The sequence below is a fragment of the Erpetoichthys calabaricus genome, chromosome 14 (assembly GCF_900747795.2).
Source record: "Erpetoichthys calabaricus chromosome 14, fErpCal1.3, whole genome shotgun sequence".
NCBI classification, from domain to species: domain Eukaryota; kingdom Metazoa; phylum Chordata; class Cladistia; order Polypteriformes; family Polypteridae; genus Erpetoichthys; species Erpetoichthys calabaricus.
Window position 1 is genome coordinate 99,851,196 of NC_041407.2, and position 19,207 is coordinate 99,870,402.

Sequence of the window (19,207 nt, forward strand, 5' to 3'; positions counted from 1 at the left end):
TCTTGCTTAGGTTTTGTAACACAAGTCATGGGACAACAGGACACTGACACACAGTGCACTACTCCATCACAGGCAGCAATGCCTCCCAAGAGTGGATCAAAGGTCTAAATGCTAAATCAAGCATAGGGATTCTCCTATGAGCTTATGGAATGCTTTTACAAGCACCTCTAATTATATGTGTGTGAACGTGGATAGCTTGGCTGCAATGTTTTTTTTTAATGCTGCTGTCTCATGGACCCAGTGTCATGCTTTTGAATCGCATGCATGGTTGTTCTCAGTGTCTCCTTGCAGAGTGGCATTCCTCTCACATCCCACAGATTAAATGGTGATACCAAATTGGCTCTGTATGGCTGTGCATGAGCTGATCCTACCTGGTCTCAGATGCTTCCGGGATTGGACTAAGTGGGATGAGAATGTCATATAATGTGTGTATGTTTGTGTGACATGCTTAACACTATGTGTCTCATCTAATTTTTGGTGAGCTGCATTGGTCCACGTTGGTACATATCCGCACTAATTGATGCTTATTAGGAAGTTGGCACTCTGAGCCAATGCAGCTGGTTAATCTCAAAGTCTCAAAAACTAAACATAAGGGAATGTATATATTTATTTAAATACAGAATAAAAGTTTTTACATTTATATTTATAAATATTTATTAGTAACTTTGCTATTTATATTACAAGAGGACTGTGTTTTTATAAAGAGACATTTTGTAAACTTTTAAATCACAAGGATGCCAAGTCGATCTCCATCACTGATCACCTATGTAAAAAGCTTAGGAATGGTGTGCACTTTGGAAGAGCACTATATAAAATCTAAATGCTACTCCTCCATGCATAGTCCTGAGAAGCATCAGCCTTGATGGACAACGGGGGAATATTCAAGGATACACGTTTATATCGTGGATACTATGGCATCACTGATTTTGGACATTTTCATATTTAATACCAGAAAGTTAAGGACAAGTGACTTGTTATGCCTAAAATTTGAAAGCTTGTTAAAATGTTGGAAATTAGTGGAGGCTGGGTAATTGTGGACTTGTAATATTTAATATATGAACAAAGGTGTTTGCAAAATGACCTTGCTGTTTGTTGCTTTCAGCTGCTTCATTCTCCACCACTGACTCCGTCTGTATTATCATGAGTTAAGTCTGTGGTCAGATAGTTCAAGTTTGGAAACTATTGTTTGTGGTGTAAATACAGCTTTTAAGCTAAAGGTAACCCACACGATGTACTCCACACATCATAACAATAGGAAACGGCTCCATTCTGTAACACTACTTCAGGTGGTGGTGCTCATTATTTTATGGCTCAATGTTATGAGGGCAGGCCCCTCTATTAGTTAATGACTGGGCAGGAAAGAGATATACACTGAGCACTAGGACCAGAATAAGTTCCCCCTTTTATTTCCATCATCTTTTCTGTGTAACACCTCCTTGTACCCTGTCACGAGCCAAAGCCATCCCTTAATTAACAGCACAACAGCAAAAGTGAAATAAAATCATCTTGTCAAAGATGCGGGTAGCACAGTGGTGCAATGGTAGTGCTGCTGCCTCAAGGAAGGTCCTCCTTGCATAGACTTTGCATGGTCTCCCGGTGTCTGTGTGGATTTCCTCCCACAGTCCAAAGACATGCAGGTTAGGTGAATTAGTGATTCTAAATTGAGTGTGTGGTTTGGGTGTGTGTGTGTGTGTGAGTTTGTCCTACGATGGAGTGGCACCCTATCCAGGGTTTGTTCCTGCCTTTTGCCTTATGCTAGCTGGGATAGGCTCCAGCCCACCCACGTGACCCTGTTCAGGACACAGAGGATTAGAAAATGACTGACTGACTGACTGAAAGATGCAGCCCGCACCACTGACTCGCTGTATAATATCTAATGTGCCCTGCAAACTATTTTACTTGTTAGGACTTGTGGAATAAGCTGATAGCAGTAAGAGTACATACATACGTAGGAAGCATCTTGGGAGGGTGATTCTTATGAAAGGTTCTACATACAGATCACAAGATCACACACTGTATCTTTAGCACTGAGTCTGAGAAAGTGATTATTATGGTACAGGCAGGTGGATTTCCTGAATAAAAATTTATTTATTGTTTATTTAATTTTTTTATTATTATTTAAACATAACTTCATATTATGTTCTTAATTTTGTTTTGCTATTTATGTAATATTATGTTTTTTTTATCAATATGATATTATTTATGTATGTACTTGGTGTTTTATACTTTTTATATATCAAGCCTAAGGAGGTGGGGCCACCTAATTAGGCCACTGAAATATTTGGCCCCAGTAAATATTTAAGACAAAGCTGATGAAGATCCAACAGCTTTGGCACTGCATTTGTAATTTTGACTTTTGATTTATGATTCTTATTTGGATTCTTAAAACAGGCAATGTGACTTTTTTATTTGCCTCAATGTCTTCTCCTTATTGCCTTGTCTTTTGTTTTACTTTCTGGGGGAATCTCCTTAATAAATCTTCAAATATAAAAGAACTTGCTTGGTTTTGTGTTGGATTAGTGGTTTCATAGTGCTGCTCTTCTCCATTTGTCTGAACATTTTGGACCTTTTATTAGCTCCACTATGGGCCTAGCAGGCTTGTAAACCTGCCTGCTGAGTTTTGTCTTGGTTGCCAGTTATGAGGCCAACTTTGGGGTCCGACTCAGTGAAGTCCTGGTGTGAACTGGTGGTTTTTGGAAGCCCGTTCAACTTAGTTGTGTTTTGTGTGGAAAGATTTCACAACAATGGAATTAGAAAAATTGAGACGAGAACAGCCCTTTCAGCAGAACAAGCTCATCCATCCTATACACCTGGATCATGCAAAATAACATCAAAGTGAGATCTGAAGGTCCCTAAAGTCCAGATCTCCACCACACTACTTGGTGAATGATTCCATGTGCCTATGGTTCATTGTGTGAAGAAAAACCTCCTAATGTTTGGAAATCTGCCCTTATCAAGTCTCCAATCATGTCCCCTCTGTTCATGTTGCAGAATTTATTTAAAAAGTAAAATTTGGGATCTACTGTACTAATTCCTTTCATAATTTTAAACATTTCAAAGGAGTTCAACTGTTTTAGTTTCGACAAATACGGATTAAGAGGGGACACAATCAATCTCTTTTGCCTAGTTGCTTTTGTCTGGACTTTCTGCTGTGGTTTTTTTGTAATACGGAGACCAAAACTGAATACAGTACTCCAGGTGAGGCCTCCCCTGTATGTTATACTGTATAACTTAAGAATAACTTCCCTTGACTTGCACTCCACTCCTTGGGATGCTTTATAACCTCACAACCTATTAACCATCTCGATCGCTTCTGCACGCTGTCCGGATGCAGACAGTGATAAGTCCACTATGTCTCCCAGGTCCTTCTCATAAAATGTACTTTCAAGTTTCAGACCTCCCATTGTGTATTTAAATCTAACATGTATACTTCCAACATATACAGTAGTTCTTTACATTTATTGACATTCAATTTCATCTGAGTCAAATCTGCCCAACCCTGTATACAATCCCAGTCCCTATGTAACAATTTAACTGATTCTACATTATCTGCTTTCCTGCCTAGTTCGGTATCATCTGTAAATTTAATCAGCTTGTTGACTATAATCTTATCCAGATCATTTATGTATATTAAAAAAGCAGTGACCCCAGCACTGACCCCTGAAGGACATCACACTTAACATCACCCAGTATAATAAAAGTGATATCACCTGGCAGGCTTTAAAGTTCAGAACTTTGGAAGCAAAGTTTCAGCCAGGTGCCCCCAGTCCTTACCCCTATATGGGGTTCAAAGTCTTGTTTCTTGTCTTTTTTGTGCCAATTATTTAAGTTAATGTTGGTTTTGTTGATTACGTATTATTCTTTGTTTTTGATCTTGTCTATAAGCTGCCTGGTTTCTGTGGGTAGTCCCCCAAGAGGCAGACCACCTGCCAATCGCCACCAGGAACTGCCCTCCTCCTGCCTATAAATCCATAGGGTCTTACTCAGTTCCTGGCTGTTCATTTCAAACACATTTTGGAGGTTTGTTGAGCTTCTATGTTTCTGCTCTGCTTTGTGAAATTTCTAGATTTTTGACCTTCTGCCCTGTTGCTTTGAACTTGCTTTCGATTTGTGATTTTTGGGGCTGTGTTTGCTGGGGATTGCCTTATTGGCGAGCTACATTCTTTGTGCCTTTTGTGCTCTATGGAGCTTCACTGTTTTGACAGAGCATTTTTGTGGAAATAAAACCTTTTAATTTTTAGAAAGTTTTGTGTTTGCCCTTGTTACTAGCCAGGTTTGGTAGTTTTTCTCTCTAATATACCATTACTGGAAGTGTTGTGGACCACACACTTTGAAACCTACATGCTTTCAGACTCCTAATTCCACAATAGGTACAATGACCTGTGACTTGGGGGTGGTGTTCACTGTGAAAGGTGCTACAGTATATTAAATCACAAGGACACGGACAAAACCCTTAACACTGACACCTGACACGACTGACTCATGTGTCATTTCATCTCCAAGAGCTCATAGTGCATAAGTCAGTTTCTGGGATATGTCTTGGGATGGTGTTCTCTGTGAAAGGCTCTATATAAAAAGCTCAGATGACAACACTGACTTCTGTAGGATCTTGACCAGTTAGCACACCCACCGGAGATCACTTTGTACAATTATGGTAGTGATTGGGTGGTCACATTATTACCCCAGTTTAACTCTCCCTTCTTTGTGTTTTTGTATGACAGACATGCTGCCTGGCAATTCTAAATATGGTGATTGCACAAATGTGATTTTGGAAATGGGTGGAAATAATGAAATGTGATTAGCAAGGCACTTTGGATTCAAGTGTCAGAAGTCTTGGTTGCTATGTTTGGGACTGATAGTGATGAGTACCACAGTTTGTGTTACTTCTCCTTTCCAAACTCTATCATGTTATCAGACTTTCTTTGGATTTTGTTATAAACCAAATACTGCTAATTGGTGTTTCCTTTCTTATAAGCTAATTCCAGCACTGCAAGGGGTGAGTTATGTAGAAATATTGAGAAAGTCAAGCCTTTTCAGTTAAAGCAAAAGAAGATTAAGAGGAGACGTGGTGGAAGTATAAATGTTAGATTTAAATACCCAATGGGATATCTGAAACTTGAAAGTACATTTCATGAGAAGAACCTGGGAGACATAGTGGACTTATCATTATCTGCATCCAGACAGTGTGCAGACGCAATCAAGATGGTTAATAGGATGGGAGGCTATAAATTATGAAGAGATTTAGTCCAGTGGATCAAGACTGTGACTTTAAAATCAGTTCATCATGAACACAAATGGAAACTTGTTAAGGGTACATTTCACAGAAATATTAGGAAGATTTTCTTCATACAGAGAACCACAGACACATGGAATAAGTGACCAAGTAGTGTGATACACAGTAGGGCTTTAGGGACTTTCAAAACTTGGCTTAATGTAATTTTGGAAGGATTAAGTGGATAGGACTGGCAAGCTTTGTTGGGCTGAATGGCCTGTTCTCGTCTAAATTGTTCTAATGTTTTAATAAGTGACCCGATGTTAAATTATTTTCTATAATAGAAAGTAAAGAAAAAAAAAATGGAATACTGCCATTTGTACTTTTTGTTAGATGGACAGTCCTTTCTCAGTATCCTGTATTGTGTGGTTGTCTCAGTTTTTACCTAAAATATACAAAAATCAGCACCATAGTGGTGCAGTGGTGCCCCTGTTGCCCCATGTGCTCCAAGCATGGAATTTGAATGTTCTCCTCATGTCCACATGGGTTTCCTCCCACAGCCCAAAGAAATGCAGGTTAGGTGGATTGGTGTTGCTAAATTGGCCCCTGGTGTGTGTGTATGTTCACCTTGAGATGGACTGATGTCCTGTCCAGGGATTGTTCCTGCTTGTGCCTGATGCTTGCTGGGATAGGTTCCAGTTTCCCCATGATCCTGCTCTGGATAAAGAGAATTAGAAAATGGACAAACATACAATAAGAGCAATATGAAGCAGAAATAAGCTTAAAGATGAGACCAGAAGGAGGTATTTGTCCATTGTATTTGGGTCCATAAAACCATCAGAGCTTTACCTACAGCTCACTTTCAGAAATCTAAATGACCCTCTGCCAAAGTGCCCATCCCAGGTGTGGAGTTCTGAAACTTGACACTTGGGGTATTGGTGCCCAGCCCAATCCATTCAAGTGGAAGCCTTCTGTGATGTAAATGACTTCCAGTGCCACTCTTAAAACCTCTCTTCTGCCATTCAGAATTTAGGAAAGAGCAAAGACAGAATGCAATGTGAGCAACTTTCATTATTTGGGCAGAGTCACTTACCACACGATAGACATCAGCAGCTTTCCCAGACACTGCATGACTCCCTCAGGTGACCCGAGCCACTGACAAGTTGACATAAGAGATTCCATGTGCCACTTTCAGCTTGCAGTGACGCAATCCATTCAGTGGGGCTTTTGAATGCAGGAGGAACTGTTGAGTGGGAAATAGAAAAAAAAAATGCACAGCCTTCACAAGCTGGCATGAACATTGTTTTATCTTTTTAAAATTATTATATCTGTAGTACTAGGGTGTTGTACCATGTTAGCCATTATGAATGTAGTGAAAAGTCAAGCATAATGACACCTTTTATTGGCTAACTAAAAAGATTACAATATGCAAGCTTTCGAGGCAACTCAGGCCCCTTCTTCAGGCAAGATGTAATAGTGAGTTGCCTCGAAAGACTGGCATATTGTAATCTTTTTAGTTAGCCAATAAAAGGTGTCATTTTTGCTTGACTTTTCACTAAATTATTATATCGATAAGCATTCATTGATATCTATTGCTTTATTCATTTCAGAGAGTTTAAAGCAGGCAGAACTGTGTAGCGACTAAATCATAACACAAGATTTCCGGCTCACTCTGTGACCCTAAGCGAGTCACTTAACCTGCCTTGGTTCACACTTAATTCACTCTATGAACATGAAGATCCAAAGGGACCACCAGGAACCAACTGCAAAAGTGATAATAATAATAACATTTATTTGTATAGCACATTTTCATACAAAAAAGTAGCTCAGAGTGCTTTACATAATGAAGAACAGTAAATAAAATAAAAAAATAACAACATAAGAAATGGATGCCAATCCACTTTAAGGCACATACCCACACAAATGCTCACTTACACAAGACCAGTTCTAGAATGGTCTGTCCAAAGACTGCATTTCATAAATGGGTATTATGTCGCTTATATATAAAACAAAGATGACATTTGTGTTTATTATAGACTGATGAGCAAAAATGGCCAATTTACCCATTTAAAATGAAATCAATAGCTCAACAAAATGTACAGAAAGTACAGGGGGATCTCAAGACTTTCTGAATCCACTGTATAAGACAGGAACCAACTCTGAATGTGGTGCAATTCAATCACAAGGTACAACCAAAAAGAAACAAATTAGTGCTGTCATTTAACATAACTTCCACGTTTTAAGGATGTAATGAGGAAAATCAAACTAACGAGAAAAACCCACACAGGCATAAGGAGAACACGCAAACTGAAAGCTTTCAGATTCACAGGCAGTGTGATCAGGTGGTTAAGGCTTTGGACTTCAAATCCTGCTATTGACGCTGTGTGACCCTGAGCAAGTTCACTTGACCTGCCTGTGTTCCAATTGGAAAACCAAAGGAAATGCAACAAATTGTATCATAAATGTTGTAAATCCCCTTGGATAAACACATCAGTCAGTTAAGGTAATGTAAAACGTAATTTTGGTGCGCTGTGAGGCAGCTGGAAAGTAAGGATAACACACTATAACTGGGGGAGCCAGGCCTCATTAGCAGTTGGCAACAAGTGAAATGGGCATAGAATGGTTCTGATCATACCTTAGAAACCCTTGTTAGTTATAGTGCAACCTTCAATAAATGAGGATTACTTGAATCTTGTCAGGCCTAAACTTGTAATTAAACACAAAGCCAAGTGATCTACAATAACACAGCTTTGTTCAGTCTGGGATGACACCACTGACATGTTTGTTTAGGGTTTTCTCTTTTATATTATTACACAAAAAAACAGTCTTCATACTTAAACTTTAAGATGTCATACTAATAATTGTTGAATGTCAGCTATCATAAACACACTTCAGTAGTAACAGATTGGCAATGACATGCCTGCATTCTTTAATATTGGCATGAGAATGAAAGTTGAGGTTTATTCCATGTTCCATAGTTTGATTCTTCTTAATTCATTTTGGCATGCCCATATATATATATATATATATATATATATATATATATACACACACATTATCTTGTCCATAAGCTGCATATATATATATATATATTTATAGCACATACATTACATACAGTGGTGTAGCCAGCTTGCTGAAGGCCCTTGTGCAGTGCCCTGAGGTGGGCCCCTCCTGTCTACCATAACTCTTAGTAATTTACTTGCAACTAGATCCTAGGGGCCGGCTGGGCAATGGTGTCTGCGACACTATGAGATCACACGCTGGTGACAAATAAACTGTCCCTCTAAATGAAATTTGTAATAACTTTTTAAATCGCTTTATTACAGCCACTGTAAGTTAGCAAAAATTAAATAAATTGTGGGAATGAAATGTGGGAGGTGTGGGTAGTAGTAGTAGTACATACATCTATGTAAAATGTGGACCTGCTTACTTTTGCAAGACAACTTTGTGAAAGATGATTAAAATATAACATAAGCTACAAGGCAGAAACTGTTCTGTGCTATATAGTCATATGAAAATGTTTGGGAACCCCTCTTAATTCTTTGGATTTTTGTTTTTCATTAGCTGAGCTTTCACAGGGGATGCACAAACCAGTGTGTTTCTTCGTGCCGGTCCCAAGCCCGAATAAATGGGGAGGGTTATGTCAGGAAGGGCATCCGGTATAAAGTTTTGCCAAATGAACATGCGGACAACAATACAAATTTCCATACCGGATTGGTCAAGCCCCGGGTTAACAACGACCACCACCAGTACTGTTAGCCAACAGGGTGCTGGCAGAAATTGGGCTACTGTTGGGCGAAGAAGAAGGAGAAGAAGAGGGGGTAGACGTGTCCGGAGGCAGGAGGAGAGGAGGAAGGTAAAGAGAGTGGAACTGAGGGTAGGAACTTTGAATGTTAGCAGTATGACTGGTAAGGGGAGAGAGTTAGCCGATATGATGGAGAGAAGGAAGGTTGATATACTGTGCGTGCAAGAGACTAACTGGAAGGGGAGTAAGGCCAAGTGGATCAGAGGTGGATTCAAACAGTTCTATCATGGTGTGGATAGGAGGAGAAATGGAGTAGGGGTTATTCTGAAAGAACAGTATGTCGAGTGTTCTGGAGGTGAAAAGAGTGTCAGACAAAGTAATGAGTATGAAGCTGGAAATTGGAGGTGTGATGATGAATGTTGTTAGTGTATATGCCCCGCAAGTTGGGTGTGCAATGGATGAGAAAGAAGATTTTTGGAGTGAGTTGGATGAAGTGATGAACAGTGTACCCAAGGGACAGAAAGTGCTGATTGGAGCGGATTTCAATGGACATGTTGGTGAAGGGAACAGAGGAGATGAGGAGGTGATGGGTAGGTATGGTGTAAAGGAGAGGAATGAAGAAGGTTAGAGGATAGTGGATTTTGCCAAAAGGATGGACATGGTTGTGGTGAATACGTATTTTAAGAAGAGGGAGGAACATAGGGTGACGTACAAGAGTGGAGGAAGATGCACACAGGTAGATTACATCCTATGCAGAAGAGTCAAACTGAAGGAGATTGATGACTGCAAAGTAGTGGCAGGGGAAAGTGTAGTTACGCAGCATAGGATGGTGGTCTGTAGGATGACATTGGAGATCAAGAAGAGGAAGAGAGTGAGGGCAGAGCCAAGGATCAAATGGTGGAAGTTGAAAAAGGAAGACTGCAAGGTTGAGTTTAGGGAGAAAGTGAGACAGGTACTGGGTGGTACTGAAGAATTACCAGACAGCTGGGAAACTACAGCAGACGTAGTAAGGGTGACAGCAAGAAAGATGCTTGGTGTGACATCTAGACAGAGGAAGGAGGAAAAAGAAACCTGGTGGTGGAATGGGGAAGTACAGGAGAGTATATAGAGGAAGAGGATGGTAAAGAAGAAGTGGGATAGTCAGATAGATGCAGAAAGTAGACAAGAGTACAAGGAGATAAGGCGCAAGGTGAAGAGAAAGGTGGCGAAGGCTGAAGAAAAAGCGTATGATGAGTTATATGAGAGGTTGGACACTGAGGAGGGAGAAAAGGACCGGTGGGCTACAGAGGGACCGAGCTGGGAAAGATGTGCAGCAGGTTAGGGTGATAAAGGATAAAGATGGAAACGTCCTCACAAGCAAGGAGAGTGTGTTGAACAGAGACTGATGAATGAAGAGAACGAGAGAGACAAGAGGTTGGATGATGTGGAGATAGTGAATCAGGAAGTGCAACAGATTAGCAAGGAGGAAGTAAGGACAGCTATGAAGAGGATGAAGAATGGAAAAGCCGTTGGTCCAGATGACATACCTGTGGAAGCATGGAGGTGTTTAGGAGAGATGGCACTGAAGCCTTTTACCAGATTGTTTAAAGGAATCTTGGAAAGTGAGAGGATGCCTGAGGAGTGGAGAAGAAGTTTACTGGTGCTGATATTTAAGAATAAGGGGGATGTGCAGGACTGTAGTAACTACAGGGGGATAAAATTGATGAGCCACAGCATGAAGTTATAGGAAAGAGTAGTGGAAGCTCAGTTAAGAAGTGAGGTGATGATTAGTGAGCAGCAGTGTGGTTTCATGCCAAAAAAGAGCACCACAGATGCGATGTCTGCTCTGAGAATGTTGATGGAGAAGTATAGAGAAGGCCAGAGCAAGTTGCATTGCATCTTTGTGGACCTGGAGAAAGCATATGACAGGGTGACCAGAGAGGAGCTGTGGTGTTGTATGAGGAATCGGGAGTGGCAGAGAAGTATGTAAGAGTTGTACAGGGTATGTACGAGGGAAGTGTGGAGTGACGGATGCATTTAAGGTGGAGGTGGGATTACATCAGGGATCGGCTCCGAGCCCTTTCTTATTTGCAATGGTGATGGACAGGTTGGCAGATGAGATTAGATAAGAGTCCCCGTGGACCATGATGTTTGCTGATGACATTGTGATCTGTAGCAATAGTAGGGAGCAGGTTGAGGAGACCCTGAAGAGGTGGAGATATGCTCTACAGAGGAGAGGAATTAAGGTCAGTAGGAACAAGACAGAATACATGTGTGTGAATGAGAGGGAGGTCAGTGGAATGGTGAGGATGCAAGGAGTAGAGTTGGCGAAGGTGGATGAGTTTAAATACTTGGGATCAACAGTACAGAGTAATGGGGATTGTGGAAGAGAAGTGAAAAAGAGAGTGCAGGCAGGGTGGAATGGGTGGAGAAGAGTGTCAGGAGTAATTTGTGACAGACAGGTATCAGCAAGAATGAAAGGGAAGGTCCACAGGACGGTAGTGAGACCAGCCTTGTTATATGGGTTGGAGACGGTGGCACTGACCAGAAAGCAAAAGGCAGAGCTGGAGCTGGCAAGAGTTAAAAATGCTAAGATTTGCATTGGGTGTGATAAGGATTGGGAGACAAAGTCAGAGAGGCGACATTGCGTTGGTGCAGAGGAGAGATGCTGAGTATATTGGGAGAAGGATGCTAAGGATACAGCTGCCAGGGAAGAGGAAAAGAGGAAGGCCTAAGTGAAGGTTTAAGGATGTGGTGAAAGAGAACATGCAGGTGATGGGTGTAACAGAACAGGAGGCAGAGGACAGAAAGATATGGAAGAAGATGATCCGTTGTGGCAACCCCTAACGAGAGCAACCGAAAGAAGACTGGGTGAGCTTTCAAAGTAGCAACTTCCTTTTAATATCTGACATGCCTTATGGAAACAGCAGTATTTCAGCAGTGACATTAAGTTTGATTAACAGAAAATATGCAATATGCATCATAACAAAATTAGACAGGTGTATAAATTTGGGCACCCCAACAGAGATATGACATCAATACTTAGTTGAGCCTCCTTTTGCAAATATAACAGCCTCTAGATGCCTCCTATAGCCTTTGATGAGTGTCTGGATTCTGGATGGAGATATTTTTGACCATTCTTCCAAAAAAATCTGTATAGTTCAGTTAAATTTGATGGCTGCCGAGCATGGACAGCCTGCTTCAAATCACCCCATAGATTTTCGATGATATTCAAGTCAGGGGACTGTGACGGCCATTCCAGAACATTGTACTTCTCCATCTGCATGAATACCTTTGTAGATTTCCAACTGTGTTTTGGGTCATTGTCTTGTTAGAATGTCCAACCCCTGCATAACTTCCAATTTTGTGATTGATGCTTGAACATTATCCTGGAGAATTTGTTGATATTGGATTGAATTCATCTGATGCTCGACTTTAACAAGGGCCCCAGTCCCTGAACTAACCACACAGCATGATGGAACCTCCACCAAGTTTGACAGTAGGTAGCAGGTGTTTTTCTTGGAATGCGGTGTTCTTCTTCTGCCATGCAAAGCGCTTTTTGTTATGACCAAATAACTCAATTTTTGTCTCATCAGTCCAAAGCCCTTTGTTCCAAAATGAATCTGGCATATAACAAGCGACTCTGTTCGTGGCTTGAGTGCAGAAAGGGCTTCTTTCTCATCACCCAGCCATACATATGTTCTTTGTACAAATTGCGCTGAATTGTAGAACGATGTACAGATACACCATCTGCAGCAAGATGTTCTTGCAGGTCTTTGGAGGTGAGCTGTGGGTTGTCTGTAACCATTATCACAATCCTACGCATGTGCCGCTCCTGTATTTTTCTTGGCCTGCCAGACCTGGGTGTAACAGCAACTGTGACTGTGGCCTTCCATTTCCTGATTCCATTCCTTACAGTTGAAACTGACAGTTTAAACCTCTGAGATAGCTTTTTGTAGCCTTCCCCTAAACCATGAGACTCAACAATCTTTGTTTTCAGATCTTTTGAGAGTTGCTTTGGAGGATCCCATGCTGTCACTCTTCAGTGGAGTCTCAAAGGGAAGCACAACTTGCAATTGACCACCTTAAATACCTTTTCTCATGATTGGACACACCTGTCTATGAAGTTCAAGGCTTAACGAGCTCATCCAACCAATTTGGTGTTGCAAGTCATCAGCACTGAGCAGTGACAGGCATTCAAATCAGCAAAATGACAAGGGGACCCACATTTGTGCACAGCCAGTTTTTCACATTTGATTTAATTTCACACAACTAATGCACAGTAAGCCATACAGTACTAAGGTACCCAATAAAACAGATTACAGATTTGTTAAACTGTTAATAAAGCTTACAAAAATGGAACTGACTGACAAGTCACAAATCAAATTACTTCTAATATCACTAGTACCTTAAAATACTCGCTTGCGTACCTTCTGGTGCGCAAAAGTCTCGACAATATTTGACACGTCAAGTTGTCTGAGGCGCTACAGGAGTGTGAAATCACACACCACAAGACTGACACATAGTTTTTTTTCCACAAGCAATCAGACTCCTCAACAATGCTAATTGTTAAAGTCAATCCAAACCACAACTCATAGCCTCATAAATGGTACTGACTGCTGCGGTATGTCATCAGGTGCTGTGCACCTTATTTTGTAATTCTTTGTAATTGTAATTGCTTTCTGTCTTTGTATATGAAGGTGAGCAAGCAAAGTAAGAATTTCATTACATGGTTTTAACATGTGTTTTAACTGTGTATATGACAATAAACTTCTTGTATCTTGTAGAAACAGTCACTGGTATAGTTAGCAGTAACATGTAAGCCGTGCAAACGTCACTGGAAGTAGATAAAGGTGCATAGTGATCTATCAGCAGCAGTTCAGGTACTTCGAAAACAGTCGACTTGGTTGACAGGATGGATTGAAAACACACACGAAATGACAACAATTGAGTGCAAAATGGCAGTGAAATGTCAGTGCTATAGCATTGAATGAGAAGATCCTCAGCTGCATACAATTCGTCATCAGCCATCAAGGTCAAAGTTGATGGTAACAAGACATTGAATGTTGAAGCCACTGCATCGAGACTGTGAAACCGCTGATTTAGATGAATTATTAAAAATTTTGTTTAAAAATCTATATGGCCCTAATTGGGCCCCCCCAAGCTCGTAGGCCCTTGTGCTTTGCACAATCAGCACAATCCATTGCTACAGCAGTGATTACATATACATACCATATATAGTGACTAAAAAGTACTCTTCCCCTTGGAAGTTTTCCTCTTTTCTTGTTACACAACATTGGATCACTGTAAATTTGACAATTATCAACAGAAAATAAAAACACTTTAATATCAAGTGAAAACCAGATTTCTGCAAATTAGTCTTCACTAATTACAAATATAAAACACAAACTAACTGATCACATAAGCATTCACCCCCTTTAACATGACACACTTAAATCATCACTGGGACCGCCATTTAGTATTAGAAGCTACAGAATTAGTTCAATGGAGGTCACCTATAAGGTGATTAAATGCATCTGAATGTGGAGGGGTTAGCTTGTGATGAATCAGTGTGGTGTCATAACCCACACAAGAAAGACATAAGAACAAGCCATGGAACTCAGTGAAAAGTGCAAGTCAGGGGATGGAGACAAAAAAATCTGCGGTCATTAATAAATGAAAAGAGTATGGCACAGCTGGAAATCTGTCTACAAAAACTGAAGAAGACAAATGAGGGAGGCTGTCAAGAGACCACTGAGAACTGTGAGGGACATTCAAGATCCAGTGGCTGAGACTGAAGATACTATGCAGATTAGTGTCCCCTGAGTGCTTCATGAGTCACAGCTCTATGGGACAGTGGCAAGTAGAAAAATCACACAGAACATCTTGACAGAAGACACATTGGAGAATCTGAAATCATCTGGAAGAAGGTAATGTGGTGTGATGGGACCACAATTGAGCTTTCAGTCACACTGTCAGGATCAACTGCTGTTGTAGTTCAATACTTTGCCCCTTTCTATTACATTGTATAACTCCAGGCAATTAGATGGAGTACCAGAACAGGCAAGAGAGAAAGTTACACTTGTTTTCATTTATTATAAAAAAAATATGCCCAAAATATAAACAGAGTACAAATATGAATGTTGGCAAAACAATATTAACACAACCTGGGTAAATAATCACTTCATCTTGCTTAAACGACCAGGTCACTTGCTGTCTTGGCATGTTGATTGGCCTCATTCTTTACAAATGTTTGTGCACTTTATACATCTCTTACTTTGCCAATTGAATGATCAGGCCCTCTGCATGACAGACATAAACAACATGTAAAGATAGTTTGCATTTTCCTGCATACCATTTAAAGCAATTCAAAATGCAAAACCAGGCACACTGATGTTGGAGTGTAGGAAAAATTGATTTACAATTAAGAATACTTGTTAAACATTTTTGGAATTTTGCAATCAGAATACATTGATAATAGTAAAGGACGCACATTTATGAGAAGGGCAGGCCACTTGGAGACTAACCAGTATGGCCACGTGTTGTGCTCCCTTATGCACAAGCTGTGCCCACACACCAGAGCAGACATTACATTGAGCCCAAAAATATAACAGCTTTTGCACTGGGTCGAATGCAGGAACACTACCCATCATCCCCATCTAAATCACGCGTGCTGTTTGAACAGAGTATTGAGGAAGACGATTAGCAAAAAAGGTGTCTTAATTGATTTCTGCTGTGAGATGCAAGAGCATTGGCAATTAAATAACCAATGTTCATATTAGCATTTATTTAGCCCTTCAGACTTTGGGACTTATGTCATACATGGTGTAAGTCAATGAAGCCACGCTTTCATCATTTTTTTGAGGAATAATATGATAAACACAATGCACTATACATATGGGATAAGTTTCTTTTAATGAAATAAGCAGATGTAAAATTGATAATATAATATTGATACAGAGGAATTTCAGTACTCCAATTAATAAATGGTTCATAACTTTCTCTCTTTAATTAACAAACTGTTTTGGAGGTGGAACGTAAGCAAGCACTTGATCAGAAGTCGATGACCTCCAAGTAACTAGAGGGTTATCTGAAATCTAAAGGGGTTTAGAAGACAAATAAACAGTCGAGCAAAGGCCCTCTATTAAATATACTTGGTCCCTTCAATACCAAGATGCTAATCCTTGTTGGGTATTTTTCTCTTACGAGAGAGAGGGAGAGGGGAAGAGGTTAGGAGCAAACGCTGATACAGCATATTGATACACCCACCACATGATAAACCAACTCGGGATCCCAGATTACGACCAAAGTGCAGCCATGCAACGGGTAACGCCTCAGCACCACACTAGTTCAAATGGAATGGAACCAGTGTGAGGTTTTGTTATGGTGGCTGGAGTGCCAATTCTGCCACCAACCCCCAGGTTTTTCCCTGCAGGCTGGAAGGCCTACATGCGGGTCTGGATGCAGATTAGCATCATACCCAGGACTGAGCAATAGCAGGTTAAGGGGCTTGCTCAAGGGCCCAATGAAGTAGAGTCACTTTTGGGGTTTATTGGACTCGATCCCTAGCCTCAGAGCCACCACTCCACCCCAATCCATATCCTCACTAGCTGGACATCAAATTCTGGAAAGGAGTAAAACTGTTTAATTGATGGAATGTACTAAACCAGGTGCAGGCCTAGCCAGGTTTGGCTCGAAAATGGAGGGGGAAGCCTTTGATATCTAAAGAACTAGAAAATAAGAAATTTGAAAAATTAGAGGAGACTATTCAGTTCATCAAGCTTGTTTGTTTACCTAATAGCTCAGCTGTCCCAATACATAGCTAGATACTTCTTAAAGGTTATCAAGATTTTTGATCCAATTTCATGACTCACTAGTTTATTCCAAATTCCCACAGCTCTTTACAGGGCCTGCAGAAAGTATTCAGACGACTTCACTTTTCTTCAGATATCGTCATGTCGCAGCCTTGTGCTAAAATCATTTAAATTCATTTTTTCCCACGTCAAGCAACACTCAATACCCTAGCATGACAAACTGAAAGTTTGACTCTTTAGGCAGCACTCAGTCGAAGCCCCAGGCTGGAGTCTTCTTGGCTCTGCTGTGACAAGCTTCAAACACCTAGACTTGGACATTTTCTACTATTCCTCTGAAGCTCTGTCAGGTTGGATGGTGAACAACAGTGACGCGGAAGGACATAGTAGCTTTGGTCTCCTCTGAAAAGTCTTAATGATTTGTTTGTTATGCTAGCATATTTGTCGAGCAGTATAATCATTAACATTAGTGAAAATGACATATAACCAGGAGGACCTACTAAAGATTGGGACACTATGCAGGGAGATAGATTTCAGCAAGGAATTCCAAAAAGAACACATCCTGAGCAAGAGCATATGCACATCGGGGTCTCCGTGGATTACGGTACTGGTCTGGAGATGCAGGAGGCGGCAAAGAGAAAGGAAGCAGAAACGGGCTGCTGGGATGGCATACGGATCAGACTAAAGAATGCTTCTCACGAGCCTACACTGCCCAATATTTATTGATGCCAGATCTCTCAGCAATAAAATGGAAGAACTGGAGCTGATCATTTTGGTACAGAAGTCCATATGGGACTGCTCAGTCATGATAATAACTGTGACTTGGCTACACACAGGGATCCCTGATGAAGCTATTGTGCTTGAAGGCCACAGAGCACACTATGCTGACAGGAACAAAGGTTCCGGTAACAGCAGAGGAGGACAGCAATGCATTTACTCTAATAATATGTGGTGCACTAATGCAAATATCATAGACAGGCACTGCTCACCAGATTTAGAGTACATGACAGTTAAGATACCAACTTCTTTATCTGCCACGGGAGTTCACGGTTGTCATTATTGTGGCGTCTGTTTCACCAAGTGCCAACACCAAGACAGCATTTGACACCCTGCTAATAATAATCAGAAAGCTACACTGCTCACTTTGATGGGATTTTTAGCATAGTTGGAGACTTTAACCAAGCAAATTTGAAAACAGTCCTCGCTAAATTCTATCAACATGTGACTTGTACCATAAGAGGCCAAAACAAATTGGACAATGTTTACGGCAACATTAGGGAAGGAATAGACAGTCTCCAACCTCCTCAACTTAGGTCTTTTTCTCACGCCTGCATACAGACCTCTTATTAGCAAAGCAAAGCCAACTGTGAAAATCATCCAGACCTGGTCTGAAGGGACTTCCATTCAAGCCCAAGACTGTTTTGAGTGCACACACTGGGACCTTTTTGCACAACAAAACATAGAGAAGTACAGTACACAGAGTGTCCTTTTAATATACAGAACTGTGAAGATAGTGTCATTGTTAGAAAGCTCATTTGATGCTTCTCAAACAGTAAACCATGGGTGACCAGAGAAGTCAAGTTTTGGACAAAAGAGCTCAATACAGCTTTTGGGTCTGGCAATGGTGAATTACATAGTTCTTCCAGATTCAATCTGAAGAGAGCTATAAAGAATCCAAAAACAGATTACAGGCAAGAAGGCTGAAGGCCATTTCAATGATGGAGACTCCTAATGTGTATGGCAAGGCACCCAACCCTTTAAAAACTATAAAGGCAGCAAAGACCCAACCAACAGCAACAGTGACTCACTAGCAGAGGAACTCAACCACATTTTTGCTCATTTTGAGGTGAATGAGGTTACTGAGGCAGAGACTGGGACGGCACTGTCATCAACTACTAACAGTATGGCATTTACTGTTAGCACGAATGATGTCAGAAGAGCATGATGTCAACTCAAGGAAAGCCGCTGGCCCAGATAGAATTCCAGGGAGGGCATTCAGAGACAGTGTGAATCAACTGGCAGAGGTGTTCAGCAACACCTTTAGTCTCTGTCTGTCACAATGCACTGTCCCCAAATGCCTTAAGTCTGCCACAATTGTACCTGTTCCAAAGACGACAGTAACCAGCAGCCAACCAGCAGATTACAGACCTATAGTTCTCACCGCCACTATAATGAAGTGCTTTGAGAAGGTAGTACTGAGGCACATCAAATCTTCACTCTTACCACCTTGAAGCAGCACCAATTTGCCTACAGAGCCAACACGTTAACAGAAGATGCCATTAATACAGCTCTCCACACTGCACTGACTCATGTGGAACACCAGGGGGCATACGCGAGGATGTTATTTGTAGAGTTCAGTTCTGCCTTTAACACAATCATCCTTAGCAAGATGGTAACCAAACTGCTCAACCCGAGTGACAATCAGCACACATCTAGATGGATCAAGGACTTCTTAACAAA

At 40.9% G+C, this 19,207-nt stretch overlaps 1 protein-coding gene across 1 annotated transcript in view; it reads left to right on the forward strand.

Annotated features, from left to right (window-relative positions):
* The window catches only part of nkiras2 (NFKB inhibitor interacting Ras-like 2), a 292,782-nt gene that overhangs the window by 56,685 nt on the left and 216,890 nt on the right, over positions 1-19,207 (forward strand). The gene's annotated exons all lie outside the window — the stretch shown is intronic.